General features: G+C 34.6%; 1 long non-coding RNA gene across 1 annotated transcript; it reads left to right on the forward strand.

Moving 5' to 3' along the window:
• The first annotated feature begins 6483 nt into the window (after positions 1 to 6483).
• Positions 6484 to 7065, forward strand: LOC108604578. Its single transcript, XR_001915353.1, has 3 exons — positions 6484 to 6570; positions 6630 to 6738; positions 6804 to 7065. It is a non-coding gene; the product is annotated as an uncharacterized LOC108604578 (long non-coding RNA).
• The last annotated feature ends 7691 nt before the right edge of the window (positions 7066 to 14756 follow it).

The following is a 14756-nucleotide window of genomic DNA, read 5'->3' on the forward strand; positions in this document are numbered from 1 at the left end:
TGCACAAATTCCATTCCATTTGCCTACTGACTGACTGAACTGAACTGAAATGCGCTAAGCTGAGGGCCAGGTCAATCTCCAAAGAGAACAAGCACCAGGGCCAGAGATAAGATACAAGCAGCAACAACAACAACAAGAGCGACAACAGCAGCAGCAGCAGCAACAACAACTAATTAACAATCGCATTCATTTTATTTATCGTACAAATGCAAACCGCTTGACTTCCAAAACTGTGGCTGCATGCATTTATAAAGACTGTCGCTTTGGCCAGCAGTGTTGACAACATTTTCGAGTTGAAAAAATGGCTAAAATAGTTAATTATTATTTTGTGTATTTATTTGGATTTATCAATATTTATTATTATATTATTTTGTTCTACTTATTTGTATTTAAATAAATAAATCAAAAATAAAATAAAATAAATATTGATAAATTAAAATATTAATTAGAAATAATAATGCAGACAAATCTACGATACCAATTAGATTTGTCTGCATTATTTCTTATGAATACCAATTAGATTTTTCTGCATTATTATTTCTTATTAATATTTTGTTTTATCAATATTTAATTAATTTTATTTTTGATTTATTTATTTTGTATTATATTTATGAGCTAAAATATTTATTATTTTAAAAAATTAATCTATTCTACGTTTCGTTTTATTTGTTTTTATTTTAATTTTATTTTTTTTTTTGTATTTTAGACTTTTTATTCCATTTTTTTTTTCAATTTTATTATCCTAAATTTGCATTTAAAGTAAAATTACTATTGTCAAATAGCCGCAACTAGCTATAAAATAGCTAAATCCTCCACAGTGCTCTTGGGTGTGATCAGTTCAGACGCTGGTGGGGTGGGGGGTTTGATAACTGAACGCAACGTTTCTTCATTCCCCATACACTTGACTGCACAACAAAATAAAATGTATGGTGAGTTACTCGTCTCGTGTCTAGAGCGAGTCACAGTGAGAGCCAAGAAGAAGAAGAGTGCGAGGGAGACTCTACTCTCGCGACTGAAGATTCAGTGGCTTTATCTTGGGCGCGTTAATGAGATTTGCTTGTATCTGTGGCCATTCCGACGAGATGCATATCAGTGGATTTCAATTAATTGTTGCTTTGGATGCTTATTAGTCATCCATCTAACCAAAATAAAAAAAACTAAACTCTGGCGCTCTAGAGATGGCGCTACAATCTGAGAAGTCTATCTCGCTCGTTATTGCTATCTCGCTCTAGCAAGTCAGTGAACCCCAAGCATTGACCTTGGCTTAAGATCTGACGCTGCTGGCTTAACCTTTATTATTAAATGTGCATTTTATGTTAATAAAGTTGAAATCTTTATACTGGCTTACTAGATCAAAAAGAATCGAAGAGTTCGAGGCGGCGAATTTGCTTTTGAAGTGGCGCCCTTTAAACACAAAATGGCGCCCCAAAGAGCCTGAGAAAACTTTCCCAGGCGAGAAACATTTAAGCTTTGATTTAATTAATAAAAAAATAGAGCTAAAAAATGTAAAATAAAATTGCACTGATTAGAAAAATATTTTTTATAGTTAACCATATACAAATTTTATTTAATGTATTTTTTTCGAATTTTGTATTGGCCAAAATGGCGCTCAACAGCCTCAGAAAACTTTCCCAGGCGAGAAAGGCTACAGTCAGTTAGCCAGGCCAGCCTAATGGCTTAATTTTAAAAACTCACTACACATTGAGAAATCTTTCGCGCAGTTGCAAACAATTTTGTGGCCAAAATTGCAGCCAAAAGTCAAAGAGAGCGCTCCCAGCTCTGCTCTTGCGTCAGCTGCAGCTCAGACGCAGGGCGCTAAAAAAAAACAACAACAACAACAACAACTATTAAGTCGCGTACGTACGAACAGAACAGAGCAGAAGAACAAAACCTGAAAACATGAAATTCCTGCGTAATTTGTAAGGAAAGGCGTGAAGAACACCAACGAAGGCAACACCTTAATTAATGTTATTAAAATGGAACGAACGAACGACGGACCCAAGCGATTGGACCTGCAACTCTCAAAGACGAAGAACCCATTCGACTGGCAAAGTCCAGGGCGCAAAAAATAAGAAGAAGCAGCAGCAGCAGCAGCAACAGCAGGCATAAAGTAGTAAAGAAAAAAAAGGCGCAAGAGAGGAAAAGGGGAAAAGGTCGCTTGATCGGCTTCTTTGGCTCGCTCGCTCCCTCTCGGTCACACACATGCGCTTTCAATCGTTTTTGGCCATGCACGTTACGGTCTGCAAACAGAATTGCAATGGAGCTCTCTTGGCTTTGTAGTTGGCCATGGGAAATGGACATGGCCTTTTATATATACCATACATTTATTTTGGGCTTGGCCTGCACTTTCAACTTTGATGTAAAAATTTATTTTGAGAAAGTTAAGGAAAAGTTTGTGTAGAGAGGGAAAATACTTTTAAAAATTTGGCAATTAATTATAATAATATAAGATAATAATTTGCTTAAAAAATATTAATTTTTTTTATAATTATATATATTTGTTTAACTTTATTTAGAATATATTTTGAAAATTCGTAAAGCCAAAATTATAAAAAAATTTTCTACTTTAGTTGTTATAAATTTTTGTTACCAAATTAATATTAAATTAAAAAGCAATATTTAATTTGTCCTCTTTTACATTATATTATTTTTATATTTGTTTAGCTAATGCTATTATATTGAATATTTGGCATCATGTATAAGTTTTTGAGTCTGTTGGCATCAGATACGCTTCAAGTTGTTGTTTCAACATGTGAAGAAGGCAGCCAACAATGTAGCTGCTGTTGTTGCCTCTTGTCAGTTGCTGCCTCCCCACCCAACTGTTGCTGCTGTTGTTGTTGTTGTTGTTGCTGCTGCTGCTTCTAAGCCGCGCCAACAGATTTATCACTGAGTGGAGCGAGCCGAGCGAGCGTTGAGCGCTGACTACTTGACATATTCATTAAATTTGCTCACATTGTTGCAGACACAATGCCAGACAACATAACAAACAGCGAAGCAAAGAGATTCAAAAGAGCAAGCGATCATTTTGACACCTTAATGCGGTAATTAGGGTTTTCTCTTAGCATTAATACAGACAGAAACGTAACTCCCCCGAACTCCCGACGGCCCGAGAACTCGAGAGGATGCTTTAAAAGCCGATCTCATCATGAGCAAATATTAACACAGCGCAAAAGACCAAAAGGCGAAATTGGTCAACGCCTTTGGCCGCCGTCGGTTGGGCACGTTAACGGTTTACGGCGAAATTGGCTTAAATTATTAAAAGATTACAGAGCCAAAAGATCATCATCAGCAGCAGCAGCAGCAGCAGCGGCAGCGGCGTTGATCCCACAGAAGAGATCCTTTTGGGTGTGAAGATTATGACACAGCACAAAAAAATATATAAAACTGTTGAAGGGGAACGAATCCACACAAAAGGCAAAAAAAAAACCAAAAAGTAGGCGCTGCAATTAATTTCCAATTTTTTCTCTCTCTCTCTTATGTGCGTGCGAGCGAGTGCGCTTTACAAAATTGCAGACAAATTAAGATAAATGAATTGTTTAATTGTTGCATGTGGAGCTCATTTTTATTATATGGCTGCTAATTTGCCTTGAAAAAGTGACGGCAAAAATGCATAACAATAAGAAAAAGAGTATTGCGCTCTCACTCGCACTTGAGTGTAATAAAATTTATATTACACATTTACGTTTACTTAAATGCATATTGCAGGCCTTTAATTTATTTACTCGTATATTTAGCAATGTGTTTTGCACTTACCTTACAAATTCGCAGGCAGACTGCAGGAAATGAAATCAGAAAAGTGAGCGCGCTCTTTGCTGCTGTAGTATTGAGCTAATTAAATCGATCTCTTCACTTCAGAGCAGTGAGCTCTCTTTGAAAAGAGTGTCGAACTTTAAACACAGACACTAATCACATCGCTTATTAAATCGCAGCTTGCTTTGCTTTCATGCACATGCACACAAACAAAAAGAAAAACAAAAAAAATAAGCAAAAGCAATGCATAAGCTGCTCTCTTTACTTCACATCACGCCATCTTGCTAGAGTGAAACAAAAAACACTTTGGCCACGCACCCACTATTAGATTTGCCTAACTTTTAATTTTTCACTTAAACATATTATTTATTACACTTTACACTCACAAATATAATTATGCAAATGACTTTAAATTGAATTTTAACAGTTTTTCCATGCACAACACACTTACTGCGCTTATTACGCATTTGACATTTGTAGGAGTAGGAAGAAAACTTAACGAACTGAACGAAACAATACGTGGCCACTGTTGCACAAGCGCAAAACTTTTTGGTAATTTTCCATGCACTGGAATTTAGATTTGCTCAACTTATATTTTATTTATTACACTTTGCGCTTATAATACATGCACATAAATGCTTAAAAACCGCTCTTCGCTTACTACGCATTTGACATCACGCCACTGTGCGGAAATGGGATAGAACGAACTAAAAGCAATGGCGCACAAATTTTTTCCATGCGCTGCGCTCATAACGGCATTGACATCAGGCCACCCGCGCACTCACACACACATGAATAGACATGCATTTTTTCAAGCTTAGCAATTGCACTTGCTATGAACTCAATTGCATTGCTTTTCATATTCCACGTGACAAGTGATCTTTATAGATGGTGAATATTTAACTAAAAACGCGACACACAATTTATTTGTTTTATTTTCAGCAATTAACTACGCATTAATATTCACGTATACCGCGTCTAAAATATTACTAGCAAGCGTTGCCAGCAGTTCAAAAAGGACTTATACGTATAAGTTGACACAGAACACTCGCGCACTCACACACTCACGCATTTTTTCGAGCTTCAGCCATGCTCTGCGCTCATAACGGAATTGACATCAGGCCACTTGCGCACTCACACACACACACATGCATAGACATGCATTTTTTCAAGCTTAGCTATTGCACTTGCTAAGACCTCATTGCATTGCTTTTCATATGCCACGTGACAATTAATCTTAATAGATAGTAAATATTTAGCTATGAACGCGACACACAATTTAATTTTTATAATTTCGGTAATTAGCTACGCATTAATATTCACTTCTACCGCGCCGAAAATATGACTACTCAGTATTGCCAACACTAATTTAGAATTTCCCAAAGGACTTATACGGAACTATTTCCAGTGAACCAAGCACGTGGCTACTGCGCATTGTCATAAATCATCTATTGTAGAACTATTTGCAGTAAACCAAGCAAGTGACTGCAGCTCAATATTAATTTAATTAAATATATTAACAATATATTAGGCTAATAAACACATTTGCTTCAGTAAAACAATTTATCGATCAGTTGAACATATCGAAAATGAACTAGTGCGCAGAACGCTGGCATCTGGCAACGCCAAACGGAGAAAGCACGCCATTAGTATTAAAGCAAAGCGCGCATAAAACGTAATTGACTATTAGTTGTGCATTAACACCCAAAGTTTTATGGCAAAAATATGCAGACAAACTATATAGAAAACTGTGTGTGCAGCTGCAGACTCATCAATCAACGTCCTGATGTCTAAATAACACAACACGAAAGCCAAACACTGACTGTTATTGTGTTTCTTATTGTTGTTGCCACTGCCACAAAGAACTACCGCACTAATTAATACTGCCGCCCTTAACACACAGCCAGAGACGGACAGAGAGACAACAACAACATGCAGTTTAAGCTAAATAAAGTTATTAAGCCAGGCAAACGTAAGAAATGCTTGCCAAAATACAAAACCACAAAACGAAAACGCAGCATGTGTTAAAATTATATATAGAGAGTGCGTGTGCAGCGGAGACCCCACCGAAGCTGCCACAGAGTAGGACCCACAAGGATGAGCAGACAGCCTGGACACGAGAGCAAAGTTAATAAAAAACACATAATTGCGTAAGTTTCAATGATGTATAAGTGTGTGTTTGTGTGTGTGTGTCTCTACACCCGCTGGATCGTTTCACTCTCTCGCTTTCTCACTCTTTCAAGTGCGAAGTTCGCGCAAACGCCAAGCGCCTGTGAAAATATGATTTTTGTTGCCATTTCGTGTTTTGCCACTTTGGAGGTCTTCATCATTGCTTTCGCCTTTTTCTTTAAGCTATACGTGTGTGTAAGTGTGTGTGTGTTTGTGTGTTTGATTTTTTGTGTTTCCATAAAACTGACCCCATGGGCAGTGAAATTAAGTTGATTTTTAATGCAGTCATGGTGGTAGCCCTGGTACGTTGCCTGTTCCTTCACCTCTGCTTCTTCTTTATGTAGTGTAAGCTGGCAAGAGTTCTTTGCACTTTTGCAGCGACTCAAGAATTATTTCCATATAGCCCCAGTGCATAAGTTAATGCCTTTATTGCTTGATCCTTAAGAAATTGTTGAATCTATGCAACTAATTTGTTTAATTCTAGCAGAGATAATAGCAGCCGGGATTGGCTTTTTGAGTTATTCTGCCTGCTAACTAATTTTGCAAATAATTTTTCAGCTTTAACTATTTCAAAAAGCAACTTTTATCCATCAAAGCAGCGTTGGCCAACATTTGGCACCAATACTGGGAGCACTTAGCGCTATCCTAAAGGTAAGTATATGATAATGAAGCTGTCTTCAACATAATCTTGCTTTCTTTTTGACTTTTAGCAATGCTCTAAGCCTAAATAACAACCCACGCTCAATTGCTCTACTGCAAGTTGTCCAAAACAATCGAGAATCCTCCGCCGCTGCTGCCCACGTATGCCTGAGTATATATGTATTGCCATAATAAATTTCAACTTGTCTACACCTATTTTTACAAACATTTAAAAATTATTACAGCGACTTTTTCATTATGCTGCAGAGAGCAGCAGCAGCAGCAGCAGGAGAAGAAGGAAGCAAAGACTACAGTCCTCTGGTTCTGATGACCTTAAATTAAATGTGCAGCACATGAATTATGTAAGCTGTTTAATAAAGTGATTCCATTTGCATGCAACAGACTCGCACGCATGCGCAGCGGGCAGTCCGGTCCGGTACGGGAACTGGCCGCTGGAAGAGACTTGCAACAACTTACTCACGAGGCAGAGGCAGAGGAGCAGAGCTGCTGCAGCACAAAAAGGTTTCGCGCAGCGCGCGCTGATTGTCGCTTAATAAAAATGCTTATTGTATGCAGGCAACAGTGGAGCTGGAGCTGGAGCTGGAGACTGTGGAGTGTGGAGCGCGCAGCGTCAAGCTGCAGGCTTGGGTATTTATGTGTGGCTTTTGTAAGAATTATTAATGTAAATCTTTCATAATTTTCTTAAGCTGTGCGCGCGCGTGTGCAAAAAAAGGCTAAAAGGCTGCGTTTTGCCTTTTACAATGATTTATGGCGCCATCTGGGGCAAGGTTGTGTGGCATCCTGCGCAGCTTTTGCTGCTGCTTAAGCTTTAAGCTTTGCACATAAGCTTTTGCCTGTATTCATTTTGCACTCGGCGTTCATTTGGCAATTTAAGCTCCACCCACACTTGACGCATTCATTTTGTTGCGCATGCGCCGCATATGCCGCCGCCGCAGCAACAACAACTCAGGGGTTGCTACACAAAATGAAGTTGAAGGAAGTTCACATATATATGTTTGTATATATTTGTGCAGCTGACAGCAAATCAAAGCTGTTTAGCTGTCCATGCCGCATGCCACAAACTGTTGCAGCAGCTGCAACTTGTTGGCTTGCAACCGCTCTCTGCTGCTGCATTCGTCAGCGCCACACACACACACATCAATGTCATAAAACAACAACAACAACAATACTTTAGCTCCATATGTTGTATCTTCAGCTTGGCATTTGAACATTTCTTCTTCTGGTTGGCTGACAGTTACTAAAAAAAATAAAACATCAAGATGGCCGCTGAAGTTTAAGTTAATGTTGCTGTTGTTCTTGTTGCTGCTGCTGCTGCTGCACTTGAACTTTCATTTTGCTAACAAGCAACAATTAAATATTAAATCGTAGAGTTGCAAGTTTAGAAACTTAAATGCTCACTGCTAAAATTAAAGCAATGAGTTCTGTAGGTTTAGTTGCTTAACTAATAAATTTGTTTTGCGCTTTCTAAATATGTAACTCTAACTAACTAAAATTCTAATTTAAAAATAAGTATATACAATTAATTTAAAAATTGTACCAAAAAATCTAAAACTAAGTTTATATTTTTTTTTAATTAATTTACATACAATTTTCGAATGCAACACATTTTTATAATTAAATTTGTATTTATGTTGGTAAATATTTTTAGTTTTAAGCATGTACTTAAATTATAATTTAGTAATTTCATTTTATTTATCTTAGTAATATTTTTAGTTCTGTACATGCTTAAAATATATTTTTGTAATTTAATTTAATTTATACTTTAATTTTATTTTATATATTATAGCTTTATTTTAATTTTACTTGCTTGTTATTAATTTTTAATAGATTTGTAATATTTTCATTTATTTTTTATTACGTTTTTATTAATTATTTATTTACTTTATTGCAGTTCTCTTCAAAGTGTCTACAAAAATTGTCCTAACAATTCTACGGATTTGCATAAAATCAGCTAAACTTATGGTAAGTGCTATTGAAATAAAAATATTACTACATTTGCTTAAGAAATTTATTTGAAAATAATTTAAATTTATGCTGCTAAATTTTGTAAATTATAAAAAAGAGTTTTGTAGCTAATATTGCGCTAAATGAGAAATAATTAAAAAAAATTTTGTATATTTTTAAAAAAGTCTTCGAGCAAATATTGCCATAATATTTTTCTATTTAAATTTTTATTATTATTTAATTCATAGAAGTTTTCTGTTACCGCTGGGGCAACTTAATTTATATAATTTATTAAATACATTTTCTAATTTCCAAGACAATTTATTCTATTTAAATTTCACTACAGCAATTGCTGCAGCTTTAATTAAATTTCAACATTTAGCCCAGCCCTCAAGCTCAAGGATTGTTGTTGAGATTTTTGTTGTTGTTGTTGTTGTGCGTGCTGTGGTTTTGTAAACCACTTGAAACAATTTTTAATTGTTATTTGCGCAAAGCTACGCCTGCCCCTTTTGCAGCTCTCTCACTCACTGTATCTTCTCTTTCTCTCTCTTTTGCTTGTGATTTTAGTACTTGCATAGTTTAGAGGCAGGCATTGCTTAAATGCCAGCGTCGCGGCTGCTGCTGCTGCTGCTGCAACGTTCTGCTGGAATTTTCATAGAATGGCGCGTCTGGCATGCAGACTGGCTGTAAGCCCAGAGTAAATGTAGGTGGGCAACGCCCCTCAAAAAACAAAAAAAAAAAAGAAGAAGCAGAACGCACTTTAATGCACTCTTTAGTTATTTTTACTTTACTTTTTGTTTAAGTTTAAATTTTCGGCTGGACTTGCAATTAAAAATGAAAAATTTTCCCACACATTCGCTTAGCGCAAAGTTGAGCGACGACGACGACGACGATAAGCGAGTCAAGCAGCGAACCGAACCCTGCACTGATTTCTTTTTCATGTCCAGTCTGCAGTCGCCTTCTCACTCTCTCTTTGTGTAGCTGTCTCTGTCTCTGCACTGATTGCAGTTTCAACAACGGAATTTTTCCCATACACACAAGCAAAACTGCCACTTTAAAAATTTCAACTTGAACTTTTAGGGCTACCTCAGCTTCCTTCCAGCTTCAGCTCCAGCTTCAGCTCCAGCTCTCTTGTTGTTGCTTCTTTACCTTGTGCCACTTTGACCATTGAGTTATGCATGAAGTTATGTTTGTTATGTCGTCGCTTTTGCTGCGCTTTTAAAAATTACTTTGATTAATTTACGTTTAATTTTTATTTTTATTTCTTACTTGCGCTGCTCTCAGAATTTATGAACGTCGTCAACATCGTCAGCAGTTAATTAAATTTTTTCAACAATCATGAGGCCTTAAAATTAACTAAATTAGCCACTGTCCTTCTGTCTCTTTTAGTTACTCACAGCAACGCCATTAAAATGTTTGTTTTTCTTTCATTTTTTACTTTTAATGAGGCGTACCCAAAATTGTTGGCGCACCTGCAAAAAAAAAAAAAAAATAGAAAGAGAGCGAAAAATCAATGAAAACTTTTTGTGATTTCCTAAGGCGTGGGAATTTGTCATATTATGCGGCAGAAACAATTTAGATGCATTATCTATGCAGTAATGAGCGCCACAACCCTTGTACTTAACCCTTTTTTGACTTGTGCTACTTTCAAATTCAAAATTAACTTCAAAATACCCTAGAAAATGTTTGATAATTTGTTAGGCATTAAAGTAGTTTACAGTAAATAAATATAATATAATATATTTAAATATAATAAGCAGGTAGTGTAAGCATAATAAGTTTTATTATAAAAATTTTAAAGTAATTATTTTATTTCGATTTCTTTTAGATACATTTTTTAATATTAAAGCATTGTAAGCAAAAAATAATTATCAATCATTTTTAAGAGTTTATTTTTATATATATTTTTAAAATTTTAAGTGAACAATTTATTCGAATTTTTAAAATTTTGTATGTGCTTATATTTATTTTTTTTTTATCAACCATTCTTATGGACTTATTTTTTTAATTTATAAAATTTTAAGTGAACAATTTATTAAAATAATTAATATTTGTTATGGTTTTTTATTTTTTTTTATCAACAATTCTAATGGTTTTATATTTATTTTTATAATTTAAAAAAATTAAAGTGAACAATTTATTAGAATTATCAAAACTTGGTGTGAGCTTATATTTATTTTTTCAGTTGGAATTCAGAATATAATAATTTTATATTACTTATAAATAAATATATTGTCTCGGATATTCACAAGCATTGCCTTTGTGCCTTTGTGCCTTTGTGTGTGTTGCGTTATTGCTAAACGCAGCAAAAGCAAAAGCCGCTCGTTGCGTTGTCCCCTTACTAATTTCTGCTGCATATGCAATTTTTCTCTTATATATAAATATATAATATATAAAAAAGTGCAGCAATTATTATATTCTGAATTCTTTTTGTTAAAATTCTTAAAAAAGGTAATTAAATAAATTTGTGCTAATTTTTCACAAATTTTGATTGCATTTCTACTATAAGAAATAATAGTTTTAACTCTTTAGCATAAAATCCGACAAATGAATCAATTTTAGAGGCGTAATATACCCAACAATAAAATCCATTTGACATAATAGCGTAAACAAAAGCAACCCCCTCTTTAAAAGGTTATCAACACTGCTATATGCATATATATGTTAATATCAGTTGAAATTGATCTTATTTTAATTTTGAATGGTTTCAGTTCCAGCCTCCTGCCCTACGCTGCCTAACGGCGAATCCCTTAACAGTTCACTGCACATTTTTCATGCCTCTGATGCAAGCAACAACAACAGCAACAAGAAGAAGAAGAGCAACCCTTTGGACTTGCATTTTCAGCTGTCCTTTCGAGTCTGGTTGGTTAATCCTTTTGGTAATTTATGCGCACGCTGGCTATGCCACTTACCAAACTAATCAGCATTGCCCCTAACCCCTGTCGCCAACTCATGTCACGTGTCCATGTCCTGCTATCATTATTGCTGTGGTTCTTCTGCTGTCGCTGTCGCTGCCTCTGCCTCTGCCGCTGCTGCTGCTGCTTGTCGTCGTTGTATTGTTTATTGTGACAATTCTTGTCAACAGCGCAGCAAATGTCAACGGCACATTGATGGATGTGCCGCCAGTGCCCAAGAGAGCGAGAGAGAGCGAGCGAGCGCGTCAGAGACTGTTGCCTGGTTTGCCCACAGAGCCGCTCCAGGTGCTGGTGATTCATGGCAATTGTATGCGGTAAAGAGATGCTCACATTGTTGTTGATTTTTTTATATTTATTCTTTTTTTTTGTGGTATTGTGGCTTTAGCCTTGTTGTTGTTATGGGCTAGTGGTCAAGCCGTGTGGTTTTTATGCTTAAAATGCCAGAGAGAGCGAGAGAGGGGAGAGGGTAGGACACAGCTTAAGCAAATATGCGAATCGATGCTGAAAGTTTTTTTTTATATTATTACTATTGTTAAATAGTTTAATATTAGCGCACTAATTTATAGTTAACACTGTTAACAGCATTATGATTATAATAGTTAGAGCTATGTTAGTTTAAAATAATTAAATGCTAGCAATAATGTTAAGTGTAAGCTGTAATTGTTTTTATTTTATATTAGCTGCAATTTTTTTTATTTATTTTATTTTTATTTTATTATATATTTTATATTATATTGTAGCTAATAAATGATAGCAACACAAAAATTATATTATTACATTACATTACATTATTAATTAATATGCTAATATTTAACATTGTGAAATAGAAATAAAATAGTTTGAGCGAAAAATGCTAATAGACTCTATAGTTAATAATGTTAAAACCAAAACAATTTAGCAAATTTGTTGTTAAAATTTAAATGTTTTTAATTATTATTGCAAAATCAAAATTTGCTGGGTTTTTTTTAATTTTAACTTGTTTATTTTTTATTATTTAAACTTAAAATAAAAACCAAAAGCTTACATTAAATTTATATGTAAACAATATAAAAATTTAGCAAATTAACCGTAAAAATTTTGCATCTTAAATTCTAAATTTGCTTAGTTTTTAAACTTTAACTTGTTTTTTATTTTGTTTTGAATTATTTAAACTTAAAATGTAAAGTATGTAGAATATATGTATAATATAATATTTTAGCAAATGTGATATAAATATTTAAAGTTCTGATAGTTCTCTTAAATATTTTCCCTATGTATTTATTACAACTTGCTTATTTAATTATTTAAACATAAAATGTGGAAAATTTAAATAACAGTCTTTCTTTTTTGTTAATGACATAACAGAATTTTTGCAAATTTGCATAAACGTGTTAATTTATTTCTCAATTTTTATCTCAATTAATTTTTTTTTATATTTATTTTTAGTTCACTTATAATGAGCAAATGTTTTGCTAGCTAAAGCAGCTGGCAACAAGTGGGCGCCGCCGTCGTCGCATCCTTTGAAGTGTAACAAGTAGCAAGAGTCAGTTCCGCACCTCCCCGCCTCCTCCCTCCCGCGCTTAAGCAAAGGCCAAAGCGCTATTGCAGTCTCGAGGCAGCGACCCATATTCTGGGCCCCACTAGGAAGTCGACAGGCGAGAATCAATTGTTATAAATTAAGGCATGTAAATTAGCGCATTTCAAAGCCAAGGATAACACAAAAGGCAATGAATGTAATAATTGGAGTGCTTGAGCACTTGCGCCAGTTTTCACTTTTTTTCCTGCGCTGAATCCTTTGATGTTCAGCTTAAGTGGGCACTTGGTCGCGTGTCCTTGCGCAGCCCCCCACAGACAATAACAATGCACACTTAATAATTTTGTTTTATTATTTTCTTATCTTTAAAGGCTTAGCGAGCAGGTGTCAAGGACTTCAAAATTGAATTCAGGCTATAAATTTATCGCATGCGATAAATGCAAGCCCTGCCTCAATAAGTTGCACGCTCGTTCGTTCGTATGTGTGTGTGTGTGTGCGGCTTTGATGTGCTTTCCAGCCAGTCGCAGCAGTCTCACAGGACTCACAGGATTCACACCCCAAGGACGAGGATAGTCAAGGCACGCGCATAGCGCAAGGCAGCAACATCTTCAGTTCCCAGCCAGCAACATCGTCATGTTGCCACACGAGGCAAGGCGAGTCGAGCCATGCGGCGTTCTGTCGTTGCAAGGATAACAAGCGACACGCACACAGGACGACGACGACGACGACGACGACGAGTGCCTCAAGCGCTTCTGTTTCAATTTTGTGATTTTAATTTGCATTTAGAGGCTGCCGCTGACGGTCCACAACGCATTGTCCTGCAACGCGTTACGCCGACAGGACGTGTCCATGTCCTGCGCTCAACAAATTGTGCAATATTAAATTAATTAAATATCGCAGTGGTTAGTGAATAAATCATAAAAGTAAATGACAACCAAATATTTTTAGATAATACAAGCAAATCACTTAAATAAAATAAAATAAAAATTAATATATATATTTTCTATAACTATATTAAAATTTTTAAATGTCGCTGCCTAAAGCTAAAAAATTATAAATTTCAATTTAATTAAAACTTCGGCGCAAAGTGAAAATAAGCTAAAAATGCTTAAATAATTAAAATAAAATTCAATCAATTAAATATAAATTCTAAAATGCCGCTATCAAGAAATAAAAAAATAAATATCAACTAATTTTAATAAATTTTTTATGCAAAGTGAAAATTAGCTAAAAATCTACATAATAAATTAAAATAAAATATACATACTTATCAAAAAATAATTCAGTAATGATAATCTAATTGCAATCTAAATTAATTTTTTAATAAACAGTGTAATTTTATAATAGTTAAAATAAACCAATATAAAATTAAATTTGAACAGCAAAAAATGTAAACAATTTAAACGAAACCTTAAATTAAAAAATTGCAAATAATTTAATTGAAAAACAAAGCAACACAAATCACTAAAAAATGTATTTGCCATTAAATTTTAACACAAAAACTTATTTAAAATTTTATAAAAATTGCACAACAACAAAAGCATAAAAAAATGTATTGAGTACTAAATTTAAATTAAATTCTAATAATTCGATTCATGCAAAGTGAGCTGATGACAATCAAAGCAAAATATGAAACATAATTTATTAAAAATAATAATATTCAAGCAATTTATATTAACTTAAATTGACATCAAACCCACAGTGCAAAAAAAAATATAAAAGCAAAGCAAAAGTCCGAAGAGCGAAAAAGCCACCCAGAAGTAAAGTTCGTGTATGAAAAAAAAGGAAATCTAAAAAAAAATAAA

This window comes from Drosophila busckii, chromosome 2L, assembly GCF_011750605.1.
Source record: "Drosophila busckii strain San Diego stock center, stock number 13000-0081.31 chromosome 2L, ASM1175060v1, whole genome shotgun sequence".
NCBI lineage: Eukaryota > Metazoa > Arthropoda > Insecta > Diptera > Drosophilidae > Drosophila > Drosophila busckii.